Source organism: Salvelinus namaycush, unplaced genomic scaffold (assembly GCF_016432855.1).
Source record: "Salvelinus namaycush isolate Seneca unplaced genomic scaffold, SaNama_1.0 Scaffold1006, whole genome shotgun sequence".
NCBI lineage: Eukaryota > Metazoa > Chordata > Actinopteri > Salmoniformes > Salmonidae > Salvelinus > Salvelinus namaycush.
This window is the reverse complement of record NW_024057683.1, coordinates 1-22,048: the sequence shown is the minus strand read 5'-3', so window position 1 is coordinate 22,048 and position 22,048 is coordinate 1.

Sequence of the window (22,048 nt, the reverse complement as noted above, 5' to 3'; positions counted from 1 at the left end):
TCTACTGTGCTCTACTCACTGTTCTATCCCCCAAAAATATATATTTAATTTTTATTTAACTAGACAAGTCAGTTAAGAACAAATTCTTATTTACAATGACGGCCTAGGAACAGTGGGTTAACTGCCTCGTTCAGGGGCAGAACGACAGATTTTTACCTTGTCAGCTCAGGGATTCGATCTAGCAACCTTTTGGTTACTGGCCCAACGCTCTAACCACTAGGCTACCTGCCACCCACATATGAAACATACGTCTATGACAGGTTCAGATTTGGTTTAGTCCGGTCCTTCTGTGGACGTTGACATCAAGGCCAGGGTGGACTGAACACATTTTAACTACTTTTCAACGTCTATGGGTATGTCTGGTGTTGGTCGGTGCTGAGTGGGTGAGGGGGCTATATATACAGTGGGGCAAAAAAGTATTTAGTCAGCCACCAATTGTGCAAGTTCTCCCACTTAAAAAGATGAGAGAGGCCTGTAATTTTCATCATAGGTACACTTCAACTATGACAGACAAAATGAGGAAAAAAAAACATCACTGCTCTAGAGGAGATCTGCATGGAGGAATGGGCCAAAATACCAGCAACAGTGTGTGAAAACCTTGTGAAGACTTACAGAAAACATTTGACCTCTGTCATTGCCGACAAAGGGTATATAACAAAGTATTGAGATAAACTTTTGTTATTGACCAAATACTTATTTTCCACCATAATTTGCAAATAAATTAATTAAAAATCCTACAATGCGATTTTCTGGATTTTTTTTCTCATTTTGTCTGTCATAGTTGAAGTGTACCTATGATGAAAATTACAGGCCTCTCTCATCTTTTTAAGTGGGAGAACTTGCACAATTGGTGGCTGACTAAATACTTTTTTGCCCCACTGTATGCTGTAGGTTACTGTAGTTACATGTATATACAGTAGGTTACCGTAGTTACATGTATTTACAGTAGGTTACAGTAGTTACATGTATTTACAGTAGGTTACAGTAGTTACCTGTAATTACAGTAGGTTACAGTAGTTACATGTATTTACAGTACTTAGAAAAAGTATTTGCACCCTTTCTGATTTCTCTACTTCTGCATAGTTTTGATATTAAATGTTATCAGATCTTCAACTAAAACCTGATATTAGCAATATTAACAAATAACATAACAATGACATACTTATTTTATTTATTTTATAAACCAAATTATGCAACACCCAATGCCCCTGTGTGAAAAAGTAATTTCCTCCTTACACTAACTAACTGGTTGTTCCACCTTTAGCTGTAATGACTCCAACCAAACACTTCCTGTAGTTGTTGATCCACTTCCTGTAGTTGTTGATCCACTTCCTGTAGTTGTTGATCCACTTCCTGTAGATGTTGATCAGTCTCTCACGTCGCTGTGGAGGAATTTTGGCCCACTCTTCCATGCATGAACTGCTTTAACTCAGAAACATTTTGTGGGGTTTTTCAAACACGAGCTGGGCTTTTCAAGTCCTGCCACAACATCTCAATCGTTTTTTTTGTTGTTGCCATTTTCATGTCGACTTGATTGTGTGTTTTGGATCATTGTCTTGCTGCATGATCCAGCTGCTGTTCAGCGTCAGCTCACAGACGGATGGTCTGACATTCTCCTGTAGAACTCACTGACACAGAGCACAATTCATGGTTCCTTACTATTAAGGAAAGTCATCCAGGTCGTGAGGCAGCAAAGCATCCCCAAACCATCCCACTACCACCACCATGCTGACCCCAAACCATCCCACTACCACCACCATGCTGACCCCAAACCATCACACTACCACCACCATGCTGGACCGTTCTAAGGTTCTTACTGTAGAATGCACTGTTTGGTTTTCGACCAGGGCATAATGTGACCCATACCGAACCAGGGCATAATGTGACCCGTACCGAACCAGGGCATAATGTGACCCATACCGAACCAGGGCATAATGTGACCCATACCGAACCAGGGCATAATGTGACCCATACCGAACCAGGGCATAATGTGACCCATACCGAACCAGGGCATAATGTGACCCATTACGAACCAGGGCATAATGTGACCCATACCGAACCAGGGCATAATGTGACCCATTACGAACCAGGGCATAATGTGACCCATTACGAACCAGGGCATAATGTGACCCGTACCGAGCCAGGGCATAATGTGACCCATTACGAACCAGGGCATAATGTGACCCATTACGAACCAGGGCATAATGTGACCCATACCGAACCAGGGCATAATGTGACCCATACCGAACCAGGGCATAATGTGACCCATACCGAACCAGGGCATAATGTGACCCATTACGAACCAGGGCATAATGGGACCCATACCGAACCAGGGCATAATGTGACCCATACCGAACCAGGGCATAATGTGACCCATACCGAACCAGGGCATAATGTGACCCATACCGAACCAGGGCATAATGGGACCCATACCGAACCAGGGCATAATGTGACCCGTACCGAACCAGGGCATAATGTGACCCGTACCGAACCAGGGCATAATGTGATCCATACCGAACCAGGGCATAATGTGACCCATACCGAACCAGGGCATAATGTGACCCATACCGAACCAGGGCATAATGTGACCCATACCGAACCAGGGCATAATGTGACCCATTACGAACCAGGGCATAATGTGACCCATACCGAACCAGGGCATAATGTGACCCGTACCGAACCAGGGCATAATGTGACCCATTACGAACCAGGGCATAATGTGACCCATTACGAACCAGGGCATAATGTGACCCATTACGAACCAGGGCATAATGTGACCCATACCGAACCAGGGCATAATGTGACCCGTACCGAACCAGGGCATAATGTGACCCATTACGAACCAGGGCATAATGTGACCCATACCGAACCAGGGCATAATGTGACCCATACCAAACCAGGGCATAATGTGACCCATACCGAACCAGGGCATAATGTGACCCATACCGAACCAGGGCATAATGTGACCCATACCGAACCAGGGCATAATGTGACCCATACCGAACCAGGGCATAATGTGACCCATACCGAACCAGGGCATAATGTGACCCATACCGAACCAGGGCATAATGTGACCCATACCAAACCAGGACATAATGTGACCCATACCGAACCAGGGCATAATGTGACCCATACCGAACCAGGGCATAATGTGACCCATACCGAACCAGGGCATAATGTGACCCATACCAAACCAGGACATAATGTGACCCATACCGAACCAGGGCATAATGTGACCCATACCGAACCAGGGCATAATGTGACCCATACCAAACCAGGACATAATGTGACCCGTACCGAACCAGGGCATAATGTGACCCATACCGAACCAGGGCATAATGTGACCCATACCGAACCAGGACATAATGTGACCCATACCGAACCAGGACATAATGTGACCATACCGAACCAGGGCATAATGTGACCCATACCGAACCAGGGCATAATGTGACCCATACCGAACCAGGGCATAATGTGATCCATACCGAACCAGGGCATAATGTGACCCATTACGAACCAGGGCATAATGTGATCCATACCGAACCAGGGCATAATGTGACCATACCGAACCAGGACATAATGTGACCCATACCGAACCAGGGCATAATGTGACCCATACCGAACCAGGGCATAATGTGACCCGTACCGAACCAGGGCATAATGTGACCCATACCGAACCAGGGCATAATGTGACCCATTACGAACCAGGGCATAATGTGACCCATTACGAACCAGGGCATAATGTGACCCATACCGAACCAGGACATAATGTGACCCATACCGAACCAGGGCATAATGTGACCCATTACGAACCAGGGCATAATGTGACCCATACCGAACCAGGGCATAATGTGATCCATACCGAACCAGGGCATAATGTGACCCATACCGAACCATGGCATAATGTGACCCATACCGAACCAGGACATAATGTGACCCATAACGAACCAGGGCATAATGTGACCCATACCGAACCAGGACATAATGTGACCCATACCGAACCAGGGCATAATGTGACCCATACCGAACCAGGACATAATGTGACCCATACCGAACCAGGACATAATGTGACCCGTACCGAGCCAGGGCATAATGTGACCCGTACCGAACCAGGGCATAATGTGACCCGTACCGAACCAGGGCATAATGTGACCCATACCGAACCAGGGCATAATGTGACCCATACCGAACCAGGGCATAATGTGACCCATACCAAACCAGGGCCCAGGGCTGGGCAGCCTCGTGTTTCCTGGAGTGTTGGCGATGTGCGATGCCATGTGTGGCCCAGCGGACGAGGAGGACAGGGGAGATTTCAGAGAGTTCGGGGTCAGATGGTCTTATACAACCAGCTTTCCCTGGTGATTCGTGAGTCCAGCCAGTCACACTCTCTCTCTCTCTCTCTCTGTCACGACGCGTTCCCACAGCAACCAACGGTTCAGCTGTCCTCCAGTCCTCAACCTTCATCAGCCAGCCCAGTATCAGCCTGAAAACATCATCCTGGAAAGTTTTTACCAAAAGGTCAAATGTCACAGCAGCTGATGTTTTTCTAAATACAATGCAGACAATTTGAGAAGTGCCACAGGGTTGAAGATTTGGACATGAAGCTTGGGGTCAGGGTTGGGGTCAGGGTCAGAGTTGAGCTGGGAGTGGACATGAAGCGTGGGGTTAGGGTTGGGGTCAGGGTCAGAGTTGAGCTGGGAGTGGACATGAAGCTTGGGGTCAGGGTTAGGGTCAGGGTCAGAGTTGAGCTGGGAGTGGACATGAAGCGTGGGGTCAGGGTTAGGGTCAGAGTTGAGCTGGGAGTGGACATGAAGCGTGGGGTCAGGGTCAGAGTTGAGCTGGGAGTGGACATGAAGCTTGGGGTCAGGGTCAGGGTCAGAGTTGAGCTGGGAGTGGACATGAAGCTTGGGGTCAGGGTTAGGGTCAGGGTCAGAGTTGAGCTGGGAGTGGACATGAAGCTTGGGGTCAGGGTTAGGGTCAGGGTCAGAGTTGAGCTGGGAGTGGACATGAAGCTTGGGGTCAGGGTCAGGGTCAGAGTTGAGCTGGGAGTGGACATGAAGCTTGGGGTTAGGGTCAGGGTCAGAGTTGAGCTGGGAGTGGACATGAAGCTTGGGGTCAGGGTTAGGGTCAGGGTTGAGCTGGGAGTGGACATGAAGCTTGGGGTCAGGGTTAGGGTCAGGGTCAGAGTTGAGCTGGGAGTGGACATGAAGCTTGGGGTTAGGGTCAGGGTCAGAGTTGAGCTGGGAGTGGACATGAAGCTTGGGGTCAGGGTTAGGGTCAGGGTCAGAGTTGAGCTGGGAGTGGACATGAAGCTTGGGGTTAGGGTCAGGGTCAGAGTTGAGCTGGGAGTGGACATGAAGCTTGGGGTCAGGGTTAGGGTCAGGGTCAGAGTTGAGCTGGGAGTGGACATGAAGCTTGGGGTCAGGGTCAAAGTTGAGCAGGGAGTGGACATGAAGCTTGGGGTCAGGGTCAGAGTCTGGGGGTAGAAACAGCTGACTAGTGGTGTCTATTCAACAGCCTTATGGTCTGGGGGTAGAAGTTTCTGGACAGTCTTCCAGTCATGATGCTCCTGTACTGCCCGTTCAGCTGACTGTACCACCCTCTGTAGCGCCTTGCGGTCAGTGGCGGTGGAGTTGGCGTACCAGGCTGTGATGCAGCCTGACAGGATGCTCTCAATGGTGTTCCTCTAGAACACTGTGCGGGTCCTCTGGGACAGGCCCAATTTCTTCAACATCCTAAGGTTGAAGAGTCGCTGTCGTGCCTTCTTCACAACGGTGTCCGTGTGGTTTGACCATTCACAGCTTCTCGGAGATGTGTACGCTGAGGAACTTGAATTTTTTGACCGTCTCCACAGCGGACCTGTTGACGAGGATGGGGGCGCGCCCAACTTGGTTCCACCTGAAGTCCACAATCAGCTCCTTTGTTTTTCTGACGTTGAGGGAGAGGTTGTTTACCTGACACCACGCCGTCAGAGTGCCAACCTCCTCCCTGCAGGCCGTCTTGTCGTTGTCGGTAACCAGGCCTACTACTATCGTGTTGTCAGCAAACTTGATGAAGTAGTCGGAAGTGTGTGTGAGGCCACGCAGTCGTGGGTATACAGGGACTTCAGGAGGGGACTGAGGATGCACCCTTGTGGAACCCCAGTGTGGAGAATCAGTGTAGCGGAGGATACGTTGCCTACCTTCACCACCTAGAGGCATAGGAAAGGATTTGAGCTTTGAGCCGTGAGCTTTGCTGTGAGCTTAGAGGACACTATGGTATGGCTGTAGTCGATGAACAGCATCCTCACATATGTAATCATTTTGTCCAGGTAGGTGAGGGCAGTGTGCAATGCAATGGCGATTGCGTCGTCAATGGATCTGTCAGGGCGGTATGCGAATTGGAGAGGGTCTCTCACGCTCTCATGACGCCCCCCGTTAACTGGGATTGAGTTAGCTATCAGGCCTTGCTCACAACCGATCGTGACCTTACAGGGATGCCCTGTGTTGAGGTTCAGTTTCCTGTGGCAACAGGAATGTAACGGCTGTCCTCCTCCTCATCTGAGGAGGAGTAGTAACAAGGATCGGAGGACCAATGCGCAGCGTGGTAAGTGTTCATGATGAATATTTAATGGAACAAAACTGAACACTGAAATACAAAACAATAAAGTGAACAAACTAAACCGAAACAGTTCCGCGTGGAACACACAGACACGGAAGACAACCACCCACAAAACACAACAGAAAACAGGCTCCCTAAATATGGTTCCCAATCAGAGACAATGACTAACACCTGCCTCTGATTGAGAACCATATCAGGCCAAACGAAAAACCCAACATAGAAACACAAACATAGATAGCCCACCCAACTCACACCCTGACCATACTAAAACAAAGAAAATACAAAAGAACTAAGGTCAGAATGTGACAAGGAAGTGTTGTAATTCATCCCTCAACATTGTGCTTCATTCTCTCCCTGCAGTTACACAAAAACACTGTCTTCCATCCTCTGTGAAAAAAAGTATATTCTTAACATTGAAAGTCAGGGCATCATTAAAGAGTGTCCCCTGGAGGCTATTCATGGGATTTCTTCTTCCTGGCATTACAGGAACTGACTTAAATGGGGGTTTTGAAGGGTTAAAAAGGTATTCCCAAATTGTACATATTTGTGATCTGGGGACCGCATATGTAATTTGAAGTCAATCAACCTAAAAGCATTTTTGACCTCCATTGGACACCCTGAGGAGACAGGTAGCCTAGTGGTTAGAGTGGAGGGGCGGCAGGTAGCCTAGTGGTTAGAGTGTTGGACTAGTAACCAGCAGGTAGCCTAGTGGTTAGAGTGTTGGACCAGTAACCAGCAGGTAGCCTAGTGGTTAGAGTGGAGGGGCGGCAGGTAGACTAGTGGTTAGAGTGTTGGACCAGTAACCAGCAGGTAGCCTAGTGGTTAGAGTGGAGGGGCGGCAGGTAGACTAGTGGTTAGAGTGTTGGACTAGTAACCAGCAGGTAGCCTAGTGGTTAGAGTGTTGGACCAGTAACCAGCAGGTAGCCTAGTGGTTAGAGTGGAGGGGCGGCAGGTAGCCTAGTGGTTAGAGTGGAGGGGCGGCAGGTAGCCTAGTGGTTAGAGTGTTGGACTAGTAACCAGCAGGTAGCCTAGTGGTTAGAGTGTTGGACCAGTAACCAGCAGGTAGCCTAGTGGTTAGAGTGGAGGGGCGGCAGGTAGACTAGTGGTTAGAGTGTTGGACCAGTAACCAGCAGGTAGCCTAGTGGTTAGAGTGGAGGGGCGGCAGGTAGACTAGTGGTTAGAGTGTTGGACTAGTAACCAGCCGGTAGCCTAGTGGTTAGAGTGTTGGACCAGTAACCAGCAGGTAGCCTAGTGGTTAGAGTGGAGGGGCGGCAGGTAGACTAGTGGTTAGAGTGTTGGACCAGTAACCAGCAGGTAGCCTAGTGGTTAGAGTGGAGGGGCGGCAGGTAGACTAGTGGTTAGAGTGTTGGACTAGTAACCAGCAGGTAGCCTAGTGGTTAGAGTGTTGGACCAGTAACCAGCAGGTAGCCTAGTGGTTAGAGTGGAGGGGCGGCAGGTAGACTAGTGGTTAGAGTGTTGGACCAGTAACCAGCAGGTAGCCTAGTGGTTAGAGTGGAGGGGCGGCAGGTAGACTAGTGGTTAGAGTGTTGGACTAGTAACCAGCAGGTAGTCTAGTGGTTAGAGTGTTGGACTAGTAACCAGCAGGTAGCCTAGTGGTTAGAGCGTTGGACCAGTAACCAGCAGGTAGCCTAGTGGTTAGAGTGGAGGGGCGGCAGGTAGCCTAGTGGTTAGAGTGTTGGACTAGTAACCAGCAGGTAGCCTAGTGGTTAGAGTGTTGGACTAGTAACCAGCAGGTAGCCTAGTGGTTAGAGTGTTGGACTAGTAACCAGCAGGTAGCCTAGTGGTTAGAGTGTTGGACTAGTAACCAGCAGGTAGACTAGTGGTTAGAGTGGAGGGGCGGCAGGTAGACTAGTGGTTAGAGTGGAGGGGCGGCAGGTAGACTAGTGGTTAGAGTGGAGGGGCGGCAGGTAGACTAGTGGTTAGAGTGTTGGACTAGTAACCAGCAGGTAGTCTAGTGGTTAGAGTGGAGGGGCGGCAGGTAGACTAGTGGTTAGAGTGGAGGGGCGGCAGGTAGACTAGTGGTTAGAGTGGAGGGGCGGCAGGTAGACTAGTGGTTAGAGTGGAGGGGCGGCAGGTAGTCTAGTGGTTAGAGTGGAGGGGCGGCAGGTAGACTAGTGGTTAGAGTGGAGGGGCGGCAGGTAGACTAGTGGTTAGAGTGTTGGACTAGTAACCAGCAGGTAGTCTAGTGGTTAGAGTGTTGGACTAGTAACCAGCAGGTAGCCTAGTGGTTAGAGCGTTGGACCAGTAACCAGCAGGTAGCCTAGTGGTTAGAGTGGAGGGGCGGCAGGTAGCCTAGTGGTTAGAGTGTTGGACTAGTAACCAGCAGGTAGCCTAGTGGTTAGAGTGTTGGACTAGTAACCAGCAGGTAGCCTAGTGGTTAGAGTGTTGGACTAGTAACCAGCAGGTAGCCTAGTGGTTAGAGTGTTGGACTAGTAACAAGCAGGTAGACTAGTGGTTAGAGTGGAGGGGCGGCAGGTAGACTAGTGGTTAGAGTGGAGGGGCGGCAGGTAGACTAGTGGTTAGAGTGTTGGACTAGTAACCAGCAGGTAGACTAGTGGTTAGAGTGTTGGACTAGTAACCAGCAGGTAGCCTAGTGGTTAGAGTGGAGGGGCGGCAGGTAGCCTAGTGGTTAGAGCGTTGGACCAGTAACCAGCAGGTAGCCTAGTGGTTAGAGTGGAGGGGCGGCAGGTAGCCTAGTGGTTAGAGTGTTGGACCAGTAACCAGCAGGTAGCCTAGTGGTTAGAGTGGAGGGACGGCAGGTAGCCTAGTGGTTAGAGTGTTGGACTAGTAACCAGCAGGTAGCCTAGTGGTTAGAGTGGAGGGGCGGCAGGTAGACTAGTGGTTAGAGTGTTGGACTAGTAACCAGCAGGTAGCCTAGTGGTTAGAGTGTTGGACTAGTAACCAGCAGGTAGACTAGTGGTTAGAGTGTTGGACTAGTAACCAGCAGGTAGCCTAGTGGTTAGAGTGTTGGACTAGTAACCAGCAGGTAGCCTAGTGGTTAGAGTGTTGGACTAGTAACCAGCACGTAGCCTAGTGGTTAGAGTGTTGGACTAGTAACCAGCAGGTAGCCTAGTGGTTAGAGTGGAGGGGCGGCAGGTAGACTAGTGGTTAGAGTGTTGGACCAGTAACCAGCAGGTAGCCTAGTGGTTAGAGTGGAGGGGCGGCAGGTAGCCTAGTGGTTAGAGTGTTGGACTAGTAACCAGCAGGTAGCCTAGTGGTTAGAGTGTTGGACTAGTAACCAGCAGGTAGCCTAGTGGTTAGAGTGTTGGACCAGTAACCAGCAGGTAGCCTAGTGGTTAGAGTGGAGGGGAGGCAGGTAGCCTAGTGGTTAGAGTGGAGGGGCGGCAGGTAGCCTAGTGGTTAGAGTGTTGGACTAGTAACCAGCAGGTAGCCTAGTGGTTAGAGTGGAGGGGCGGCAGGTAGCCTAGTGGTTAGAGTGTTGGACTAGTAACCAGCAGGTAGCCTAGTGGTTAGAGTGGAGGGGCGGCAGGTAGCCTAGTGGTTAGAGTGTTGGACTAGTAACCAGCAGGTAGCCTAGTGGTTAGAGTGGAGGGGCGGCAGGTAGCCTAGTGGTTAGAGTGTTGGACTAGTAACCAGCAGGTAGCCTAGTGGTTAGAGCGTTGGGCCAGTAACCAGCAGGTAGCCTAGTGGTTAGAGTGGAGGGGCGGCAGGTAGCCTAGTGGTTAGAGTGTTGGACTAGTAACCAGCAGGTAGCCTAGTGGTTAGAGTGTTGGACTAGTAACCAGCAGGTAGCCTAGTGGTTAGAGTGTTGGACCAGTAACCAGCAGGTAGCCTAGTGGTTAGAGTGGAGGGGAGGCAGGTAGCCTAGTGGTTAGAGTGTTGGACTAGTAACCAGCAGGTAGTCTAGTGGTTAGAGCGTTGGGACTAGTAACCAGCAGGTAGCCTAGTGGTTAGAGTGTTGGACTAGTAACCAGCAGGTAGCCTAGTGATTAGAGTGTTGGACTAGTAACCAGCAGGTAGCCTAGTGGTTAGAGTGTTGGACTAGTAACCAGCAGGTAGCCTAGTGGTTAGAGTGTTGGACTAGTAACCAGCAGGTAGCCTAGTGGTTAGAGCGTTGGACTAGTAACCAGCAGGTAGCCTAGTGGTTAGAGTGTTAGACTAGTAACCAGCAGGTAGCCTAGTGGTTAGAGCGTTGGACTAGTAACCAGCAGATAGCCTAGTCGTTAGAGCGTTGGGCCAGTAACCAGCAGGTAGCCTAGTGGTTAGAGTGTTGGACTAGTAACCAGCAGGTAGCCTAGTGGTTAGAGTGTTGGACCAGTAACCAGCAGGTAGCCTAGTGGTTAGAGTGTTGGACTAGTAACCAGCAGGTAGCCTAGTGGTTAGAGTGTTGGACTAGTAACCAGCAGGTAGCCTAGTGGTTAGAGTGGAGGGGAGGCAGGTAGCCTAGTGGTTAGAGTGTTGGACTAGTAACCAGCAGGTAGCCTAGTGGTTAGAGTGTTGGACTAGTAACCAGCAGGTAGCCTAGTGGTTAGAGTGGAGGGGAGGCAGGTAGCCTAGTGGTTAGAGTGTTGGACTAGTAACCAGCAGGTAGCCTAGTGGTTAGAGTGTTGGACTAGTAACCAGCAGGTAGCCTAGTGGTTAGAGTGTTGGACTAGTAACCAGCAGGTAGCCTAGTGGTTAGAGTGTTGGACCAGTAACCAGCAGGTAGCCTAGTGGTTAGAGTGTTGGACTAGTAACCAGCAGGTAGCCTAGTGGTTAGAGTGTTGGACTAGTAACCAGCAGGTAGCCTAGTGGTTAGAGTGGAGGGGAGGCAGGTAGCCTAGTGGTTAGAGTGTTGGACTAGTAACCAGCAGGTAGCCTAGTGGTTAGAGTGTTGGACTAGTAACCAGCAGGTAGCCTAGTGGTTAGAGTGGAGGGGAGGCAGGTAGACTAGTGGTTAGAGTGTTGTGCCAGTAACACAAAAGGTTGCTAGATTGAATCCCGAGCTAACAAGGTAAAAATGTGTCGTTCTGCCCCTTAACCAGGCAGTTATCCCGGGTAGGCTGTCATTGTAAATAAGGAGTTGTAACTGACTTGCCTAGTTAAGTTTTTAGATATTAAGAGCCTCGTTATGAATTCTGAAGAGGGTATTAATCACATGTCTTTATATTGACTTGAAACTGACAGGCAGACAGACAGAGGGAGAGAGGAGAGAGAGAGATTAGAGGAGGGAGGGAGAGGAGGGAGAGAGGAGAGAGAGATTAGAGGAGGGAGGGAGAGGGAGAGAGGTGGGAGAGAGATTAGAGGAGGGAGGGAGAGGAGGGAGAGAGGTGGGAGAGAGGAGAGAGAGATTAGAGGAGGGAGGGAGAGAGGAGAGAGAGATTAGAGGAGGGAGAGAGGTGGGAGAGAGATTAGAGGAGGGAGGGAGAGGAGGGAGAGAGGTGGAGGGAGGGAGAGGAGGGAGAGAGGTGGGAGAGAGGAGAGAGAGATTAGAGGAGGGAGAGAGGTGGGAGAGAGGAGAGAGAGAGCTGGGAGAGAGGAGAGAGAGATTAGAGGGAGGGAGAGAGAGGAGGGAGAGAGGAGAGAGAGAGATTAGAGGAGGGAGAGAGGTGGGAGAGAGGAGAGAGAGATTAGAGGAGGGAGGGAGAGGAGGGAAAGAGGTGGGAGAGAGGAGAGAGAGATTAGAGGAGGGAGGGAGAGGAGGGAGAGAGGTGGGAGAGAGATTAGAGGAGGGAGGGAGAGAGGAGAGAGATATTAGAGGAGGGAGAGAGGTGGGAGAGAGATTAGAGGGAGGGAGAGGAGGGAGAGAGGTGGGAGAGAGGAGAGAGATTAGAGGAGGGAGAGAGATTAGAGGGAGGGAGGGAGAGGAGAGAGAGAGATTAGAGGAGGGAGGGAGAGGAGGGAGAGAGGAGTGAGAGAGGAGAGAGAGAGATTGGAGGAGGGAGGGAGAGGAGGGAGAGAGGAGAGAGAGCGATTAGAGGAGGGAGGGAGAGGAGGGAGAGAGATTAGAGGGAGGGAGGGAGAGGAGGAAGAGAGGAGGGAGAGAGGAGAGATTAGAGGAGGGAGGGAGAGGAGGAAGAGAGGAGAGAGAGAGAGATTAGAGGAGGGAGGGAGAGGGAAAGGAAGATGAGATAAATGAGGAAAAGGTCTGTGACATATCTTTTCCCATTGAATACAATGTATTGACTATAAACGTCAACCCTGTAACACTACCTTTTTAGCAAAAAACGTGCCATGATGACATTGTCCTATGATATCATGTTGGATCACAGCTCCTTCAGCCTTCATCATTCTAGGAAACACACTGTACAGTTGTCCTATGATATCATGTTGGATCACAGCTCCTTCAGCCTTCATCATTCTAGGAAACACACTGTACAGTTGTCCTATGATATCATGTTGGATCACAGCTCCTTCAGCCTTCATCATTCAAGGAAACACACTGTACAGTTGTCCTATGATATCATGTTGGATCACAGCTCCTTCAGCCTTCATCATTCTAGGAAACACACTGTACAGTTGTCCTATGATATCATGTTGGATCACAGCTCCTTCAGCCTTCATCATTCTAGGAAACACACTGTACAGTTGTCCTATGATATCATGTTGGATCACAGCTCCTTCAGCCTTCATCATTCAAGGAAACACACTGTACAGTTGTCCTATGATATCATGTTGGATCACAGCTCCTTCAGCCTTCATCATTCTAGGAAACACACTGTACAGTTGTCCTATGATATCATGTTGGATCACAGCTCCTTCAGCCTTCATCATTCTAGGAAACACACTGTACAGTTGTCCTATGATATCATGTTGGATCACAGCTCCTTCAGCCTTCATCATTCTAGGAAACACACTGTACAGTTGTCCTATGATATCATGTTGGATCACAGCTCCTTCAGCCTTCATCATTCTAGGAATCACACTGTACAGTTGTCCTATGATATCATGTTGGATCACAGCTCCTTCAGCCTTCATCATTCTAGGAATCACACTGTACAGTTGTCCTATGATATCATGTTGGATCACAGCTCCTTCAGCCTTCATCATTCAAGGAAACACACTGTACAGTTGTCCTATGATATCATGTTGGATCACAGCTCCTTCAGCCTTCATCATTCTAGGAAACACACTGTACAGTTGTCCTATGATATCATGTTGGATCACAGCTCCTTCAGCCTTCATCATTCTAGGAAACACACTGTACAGTTGTCCTATGATATCATGTTGGATCACAGCTCCTTCAGCCTTCATTATTCTAGGAATCACACTGTACAGTTGTCCTATGATATCATGTTGGATCACAGCTCCTTCAGCCTTCATCATTCTAGGAATCACACTGTACAGTTGTCCTATGATATCATGTTGGAGCACAGCTCCTTCAGCCTTCATCATTCAAGGAAACACACTGTACAGTTGTCCTATGATATCATGTTGGATCACAGCTCCTTCAGCCTTCATCATTCTAGGAATCACACTGTACAGTTGTCCTATGATATCATGTTGGATCACAGCTCCTTCAGCCTTCATCATTCTAGGAATCACACTGTACAGTTGTCCTATGATATCATGTTGGAGCACAGCTCCTTCAGCCTTCATCATTCAAGGAAACACACTGTACAGTTGTCCTATGATATCATGTTGGATCACAGCTCCTTCAGCCTTCATCATTCTAGGAATCACACTGTACAGTTGTCCTATGATATCATGTTGGATCACAGCTCCTTCAGCCTTCATCATTCTAGGAATCACACTGTACAGTTGTCCTATGCTCTATTTCTAGTGCTTCTACGTGTTGTCCTTTAGAAGTTGTGAGGGGAACGTATAACCACAAGGTTGTTCTGTGTGTCTCCTTGACAACAGGACGTTGCGTAATGTTAACCGCTTTACAAATGATGTTGTTGCTATGTCCTGAAAGCTGTCCTCCAACTCCTTGCAGGGATACCCGAATGTTTACAGAGTCCCTTGATAGTAGAAACAGGTTTGGTCCTAAATACCATTCGATTCTTTATATAGTGCACTACATCTGATCAGACTCCCGGGTCTAAAGTAGTGCACTACATCTGATCAGACTCCCGGGTCTAAAGTAGTGCACTACATCTGATGAGATTCCCGGGTCTAAAGTAGTGCACTACATCTGATCAGATTCCCGGGTCTAAAGTAGTGCACGACATCTGATCAAATTCCCGGGTAAAGTAGTGCACTATATCTGATCAGATTCCCCGGTCTAAAGTAGTGCACTACATCTGATCAGATTCCCGGGTCTAAAGTAGTGCACTACATCTGATCAGATTCCCGGGTCTAAAGTAGTGCACTACATCTGATCAGATTCCCGGGTCTATAGTAGTGCACGACACAGGGAATAGGGTGCTGTTTAGGACACACGGACAATCTGGCCAACATAACTACTAACTATCTCTGCTCATAATACATGTTGCAGTACATTTTCCATCTGATGTGTTCCTGACAGTTGTCCGCTGGGCTCACTACGTTCCCTCAATCAGAAAGGAGGACAAACAACACACTTCAAGAAGAGGTACTGAGAATCAGACGTTCCTGGAAATCCCTCCTTGTGGTCTTGGATCTATCCGGGCTAAGTGAACATGACAGATGGTTAAGTATCTATTTTTCCCATCAACTCAAACACTTTTTTTCTAGACGTCATTGGTTTAGATTAGCTGAGCCTGTAAACGCTTGCTAGCAGCCCCTTTTGCGTCTCTATTTATACAAGTTTGTATTCCATCTCTTTGCCTACTGCACTAAGCTGTATCAGAGAAGACAGAGAAAAAGAGAGAGAAAAAGCGAGAGAGAAGGAGAGAGAGAAGGAGAGAGAGACAGACAGAGAGTGAGAGTGAGAGAGAGTGAGAGTGAGAGAAAGTGAGAGAGAGTGAGAGTGAGAGTGAGAGCGAGAGAGAGAGAGAGAGAGAGAGAACGAGAGGGAGAGAGAGCGAGAGGGAGAGAGAGCGAGAGAGAGAGAGTGCGAGAGAGCTCACTAACCTGTTCTACTAACACACTGAAGCCTCAGGACCAGAACATCTAATCAATCAGGGTAAAACAAATTACAACACAGTCAAAACAAAACTACATTGCTTATTGGGAAACACAAGCACAAGCACAAAGCAAAATGCAGTGCTATCTGGCCCTAAATCGACAGTACACTGTGGCTAAATATTTGACCAGGGTTACTGATCAAAACCTTAGAAAAACCTTGACAAAGTACAGGCTCAGTGAGCACAGCCTTGCCATTGAGAAGGGTAGACACAGGAAAACATGGCTCCCTGTAGAGGAAAGGCTGTGCAACCACTGCACAACAGCAGAACCTGAGACGGAGCTGCATTTCCTGACAAATTGTCAAAAATATAAAACAACTAGAGAGTGTGATTTCCAAAAAAATGTGAAACCCTTATTCAAGGTTTCAAAGACCTCTCTGATGAGAATAGGCTACCCGTCCTGTTGGGGGAGGACGCAGAAGGGTAGGTTATAGAGGTAGGTTATAGAGGTAGGTTATAGAGGTAGGTTATAGAGGTAGGTTATAGAGGTAGGTTACAGAGGTAGGTTACAGAGGTAGGTTATAGAGGTAGGTTATAGAGGTAGGTTACAGAGGTAGGTTACAGAGGTAGGTTACAGAGGTAGGTTACAGAGGTAGGTTACAGAGGTAGGTTACAGAGGTAGGTTATAGAGGTAGGTTACAGAGGTAGGTTACAGAGGTAGGTTATAGAGGTAGGTTATAGAGGTAGGTTATAGAGGTAGGTTACAGAGGTAGGTTATAGAGGTAGGTTACAGAGGTAGGTTACAGAGGTAGGTTACAGAGGTAGGTTACAGAGGTAGGTTACAGAGGTAGGTTACAGAGGTAGGTCTGGTGTGTTGGTGTGTCGGCGTGTCGGCGTGTCTGGTGTCTCCGGTGTGCCGGCGTGTCTGGTGTGTCGGTGTCTCCGGTGTGTCGGTGTCTCCGGTGTGTCGGTGTCTCCGGTGTGTCGGTGTCTCCGGTGTGTCTGTATGTCTGTGTGTCGGCGTGTCTGGTGTGTCGGTGTCTCCGGTGTGTCGGTGTCTCCGGTGTGTCTGTATGTCTGTGTGCCCGGTGTGTCGGTGTGTCCGGTGTGTCGGTGTGTCGGTGTGTCCGGTGTGGCTGGTGGGTCTGGTGTGTCGGTGTGGCTGGTGGGTCTGATTGCGTCAATAGTGACACCGTTAGGTGTTTCCAGATCAGACTGGTGCTGGAGTGGAAAATCAAGTCATGCAGATGGATGGTTCAGCCGACTCCACTTTAATGAGGTGCTGCTGGTTCCATGTCACGATCGTCTTCTTTAGAAAGAGTGGACCAAGGCGCAGCGTGTGCAAAATACATCTTCTCTTTATTTTGCAGAAGAACAAACAAAACAAAACAACAAAATGACGAACGTGAAGCTATAAATGACTAAGTGCAAACATGCAACATAGACTAGACATAGACAATTACCCACAAACAGCTAAAGCCTATGGCTGCCTTAAATATGGCTCCCAATCAGAGACAACAATAACCAGCTGTCTCTGATTGAGAATCAATTCAGGCAACCATAGACTTTCCTAGACACCTACACTGAACACTAACCCATCTACTCTATTTAACCCCCTAAACCATACAACACCCTAGACAATACAAAAACACACAAACTTCCCCATGTCACACCCTGACCTAACTAAAATAAAAATGAAAACAAAGATAACTAAGGCCAGGGTGTGACATAACCCCCCCCCCTTAAGGTGCGAACTCCGGGCGCACCAGCATAAAGTCTAGGGGAGGGTCTGGGTGGGCGTCTGTCCACGGTGGCGGCTCTGGCACTGGTCGTGGTCCCCACCCCACCATAGTCACTACCCGCTTTCGTAGCCTCCTCCAAATGGCCACCCTCCACCTTAACCCCACTGGATTAAGGGGCAGCACCGGACTAAGGGGCAGCACCGGACTAAGGGGCAGCACCGGACTAAGGGGCAGCACCGGACTAAGGGGCAGCACCGGACTAAGGGGCAGCACCGGACTAAGGGGCAGCACCAGACTAAGGGGCAGCACCAGACTAAGGGGCAGCACCAGGATAAGGGGCAGCACCAGGATAAGGGGCAGCACCAGGATAAGGGGCAGCACCAGGATAAGGGGCAGCACCAGGATAAGGGGCAGCACCAGGATAAGGGGCAGCACCAGACTAAGGGGCAGCACCAGGATAAGGGGCAGCACCAGGATAAGGGGCAGCACCAGGATAAGGGGCAGCACCAGCATAAGGGGCAGCACCAGGATAAGGGGCAGCACCAGGATAAGGGGCAGCACCAGGATGAGGGGCAGCTCCGGACTGAGGGACGGCAGCTCCGGACTGAGGGACGGATCCTGGCTGGATGGCGGATCCTGGCTGGCTGGCTCTGGCGGATCCTGGCTGGCTGGCGGATCCTGGCTGGCTGGCTCTGGCGGATCCTGGCTGGATGACGGCTCTGGCGGATCCTGGCTGGATGACGGCTCTGGCGGATCCTGGCTGGACGGCTCATGGCTGGCTGACGGATCTGGCTGCTCATGGCTGGCTGACGGATCTGGCTGCTCATGGCTGGCTGACGGATCTGGCTGCTCATGGCTGGCTGACGGATCTGGCTGCTCATGGCTGGCTGACGGATCTGGCTGCTCATGGCTGGCTGACGGATCTGGCTGCTCATGTCTGGCGGAAGGCTCTGGCTGATCCTGTCTGGCGGAAGGCTCTGGCTGATCCTGTCTGGCGGAAGGCTCTGGCTGATCCTGTCTGGCGGAAGGCTCTGGCTGATCCTGTCTGGCGGAAGGCTCTGGCTGATCCTGTCTGGCGGAAGGCTCTGGCGGCTCCTGTCTGGCGGAAGGCTCTGGCGGCTCCTGTCTGGCGGAAGGCTCTGGCGGCTCCTGTCTGGCGGAAGGCTCTGGCGGCTCCTGTCTGGCGGACGGCTCTGAAGGCTCATGGCAGACGGGCGGCTTTGCAGGCTCAGTACAGACGGGCGGCTTTGAATACTCAGTACAGACGGGCAGTTCATGCGGCGCTTGGCAGACGGACAGTTCAGACGGCGTTGGGCAGACGGACAGTTCAGGCGCCGTTGGGCAGACGGGCAGTTCAGGCGCCGTTGGGCAGACGGGCATTTCAGGCGCCGTTGGGCAGACGGGCAGTTCAGGCGCCGTTGGGCAGACGGGCAGTTCAGGCGCCGTTGGGCAGACGGCAGACTCTGGCCGGCTGAGACGCACTGTAGGCCTGGTGCGTGGTGCCGGAACTGGAGGTACCGGGCTGAGGACACGCATCTCAGGGCTAGTGCGGGGAGAAGGAACAGGGCATGCTGGACCCTGGGGACGCACATTAGGCCTAGTGCGTGGTGCCGGAACTGGTGGTACCGGGCTGAGGACACGCATCTCAGGGCTAGTGCGGGGAGCAGCAACAGGACGCACAGGACTCTGGGGACACACAGGAGGCTTGGTGCGTGGTGTAGGCACTGGTGGTAAAGGGCTGGAGACACGCACCATAGAGCTAGTGCGTGAAGGAGGCACAGGGCTCTGAAGACGCACAGGAAGCCTGGTGCGTGGTGTAGGCACTGGTGGTACTGGGCTGGAGCGGGGAGGTGGCGCCGGAAATACCGGACCGTGCAGGCGTACTGGCTCCCTTGAGCACTGAGCCTGTCCAACCTTACCTGGTTGTATGCTCCCCGTCGCCCGACCAGTGCGGGGAGGTGGAATAACCCGCACCGGGCTATGTAGGCGAACCGGGGACACCATGCGTAAGGCTGGTGCCATGTAAGCCGGCCCGAGGAGACGCACTGGTGGCCAGATGCGTTGGGCCGGCTTCATGACATCCGCTCAACGCTCAATCTAGCCCGGCCGATACGTGGAGCTGGAATGTACCGAACCGGGCTATGCACGCGTACAGGAGACACCATGCGCTCTACTGCGTAACACGGTGTCTGCCCGTACTCTCGCTCTCCACGGTAAGTACAGGGAGTAGGCGCAGGTCTCCTACCTGACTTCGCCACACTCCCTTTAAGGCCCCCCCCAAGAAATTTTGGGGTTGTACTCACGGGCTTCCAGCCTTGCTTCCGTGCTGCCTCCTCATATCGCCTCCTCTCGCTTTAGCTGCCTCCAGCTCTTCACGAGGGAGGCGATATTCTCCCGGTTGTGCCCAAGGTCCCTTACCATCCAGTATCTCCTCCATGTCCATGAATCCTGTGTAGGTGGGTCCTGTTGCCGCTTGACACGCCGCTTGGTCCTAGATTGGTGGGTCATTCTGTCACGATCGTCTTCTTTAGAAAGAGTGGACCAAGGCGCAGCGTGTGCAAAATACATCTTCTCTTTATTTTGCAGAAGAACAAACAAAACAAAACAACAAAATGACGAACGTGAAGCTATAAATGACTAAGTGCAAACATGCAACATAGACTAGACATAGACAATTACCCACAAACAGCTAAAGCCTATGGCTGCCTTAAATATGGCTCCCAATCAGAGACAACAATAACCAGCTGTCTCTGATTGAGAATCAATTCAGGCAACCATAGACTTTCCTAGACACCTACACTGAACACTAACCCATCTACTCTATTTAACCCCCTAAACCATACAACACCCTAGACAATACAAAAACACACAAACTTCCCCATGTCACCACCCTGACCTAACTAAAATAAAAATGAAAACAAAGATAACTAAGGCCAGGGTGTGACATTCCAGCATCATCTGAATTCTATTGTTCTGTTGTTACCCAATCCGCTGCACTCCAACCCAGTTCTGGTATCACACCATGTGGAGGTTCTGGCTACATTCATACATACATTCTAGCCCATTTGGGACCGGTACCAACAGCCCCTTCCAACCCCTTGTCTCATTGTCCGGTCTGACCCCACTTACCACACATCACGTGCCTGTCTTACCTGCTTTCTGCTTTCTTGGACAACGTTCCTCATTGTTTACCTTAAACCCACAACGCTCCCATTCCCCCTTTTGTCTGTCGATAAATCCCAAACACACGTTTCACACTGCTGAAGCTTGATGAAGCAGGGGGCCTGAGTCAGAACACTGCTGAACCTTGATGAAGCAGGTGGCCTGAGTCAGAACGCTGCTGAAGCTTGATGAAGCAGGGGCCTGAGTCAGAACGCTGATGAAGCTTGATGAAGCAGGGGGGCCTGAGTCAGAACAGTGCTGAAGTTTGATGAAGCAAGAGGCCTGAGTCAGAACACTGCTGAAGCTTGATGAAGCAGGGAGCCTGAGTCAGAACACTGCTGAAGCTTGATGAAGCAGGGGGCCTGAGTCAGAACACTGCTGAAGCTTGATGAAGCAAGGGGCCTGAGTCAGAACGCTGCTGAAGCTTGATGAAGCAGTGGGCCTGAGTCAGAACACTGCTGAAGCTTGATGAAGCAGGGGGGCCTGAGTCAGAACGCTGCTGAAGCTTGATGAAGCAAGAGGCCTGAGTCAGAACACTGCTGAACCTTGATGAAGCAGGGGGCCTGAGTCAGAACCCTGCTGAAGCTTGATGAAGCATGGGGCCTGAGTCAGAACGCTGCTGAAGCTTGATGAAGCAGGGGGCCTGAGTCAGAACCCTGCTGAAGCTTGATGAAGCATGGGGCCTGAGTCAGAACACTGCTGAAGCTTGATGAAGCAGGGGGCCTGAGTCAGAACGCTGCTGAAGCTTGATGAAGCAGGGGGCCTGAGTCAGAACACTGCTGAAGCTTGATGAAGCAGGGGCCTGAGTCAGAACGCTGCTGAAGCTTGATGAAGCAGGGGGCCTGAGTCAGAACGTTGCTGAAGCTTGATGAAGCAGGGGGCCTGAGTCAGAACACTGCTGAAGCTTGATGAAGCAGGGGGCCTGAGTCAGAACAGTGCTGAAGCTTGATGAAGCAGGGGGCCTGAGTCAGAACGCTGCTGAAGCTTGATGAAGCAGGGGCCTGAGTCAGAACGCTGCTGAAGCTTGATGAAGCAGGGGGCCTGAGTCAGAACGCTGATGAAGCTTGATGAAGCAGGGGGCCTGAGTCAGAACAGTGCTGAAGTTTGATGAAGCAAGAGCCTGAGTCAGAACACTGCTGAAGCTTGATGAAGCAGGGGGCCTGAGTCAGAACACTGCTGAAGCTTGATGAAGCAGGGGGCCTGAGTCAGAACACTGCTGAAGCTTGATGAAGCAAGGGGCCTGAATCAGAACGCTGATGAAGCTTGATGAAGCAGGGGGCCTGAGTCAGAACCCTGCTGAAGCTTGATGAAGCATGGGGCCTGAGTCAGAACGCTGCTGAAGCTTGATGAAGCAGGGGGCCTGAGTCAGAACCCTGCTGAGCTTGATGAAGCATGGGGCCTGAGTCAGAACACTGCTGAAGCTTGATGAAGCAGGGGCCTGAGTCAGAACGCTGCTGAAGCTTGATGAAGCAGGGGGCCTGAGTCAGAACACTGCTGAACCTTGATGAAGCAGGGGGCCTGAGTCAGAACGCTGCTGAAGCTTGATGAAGCAGGGGGCCTGAGTCAGAACGTTGCTGAAGCTTGATGAGGATA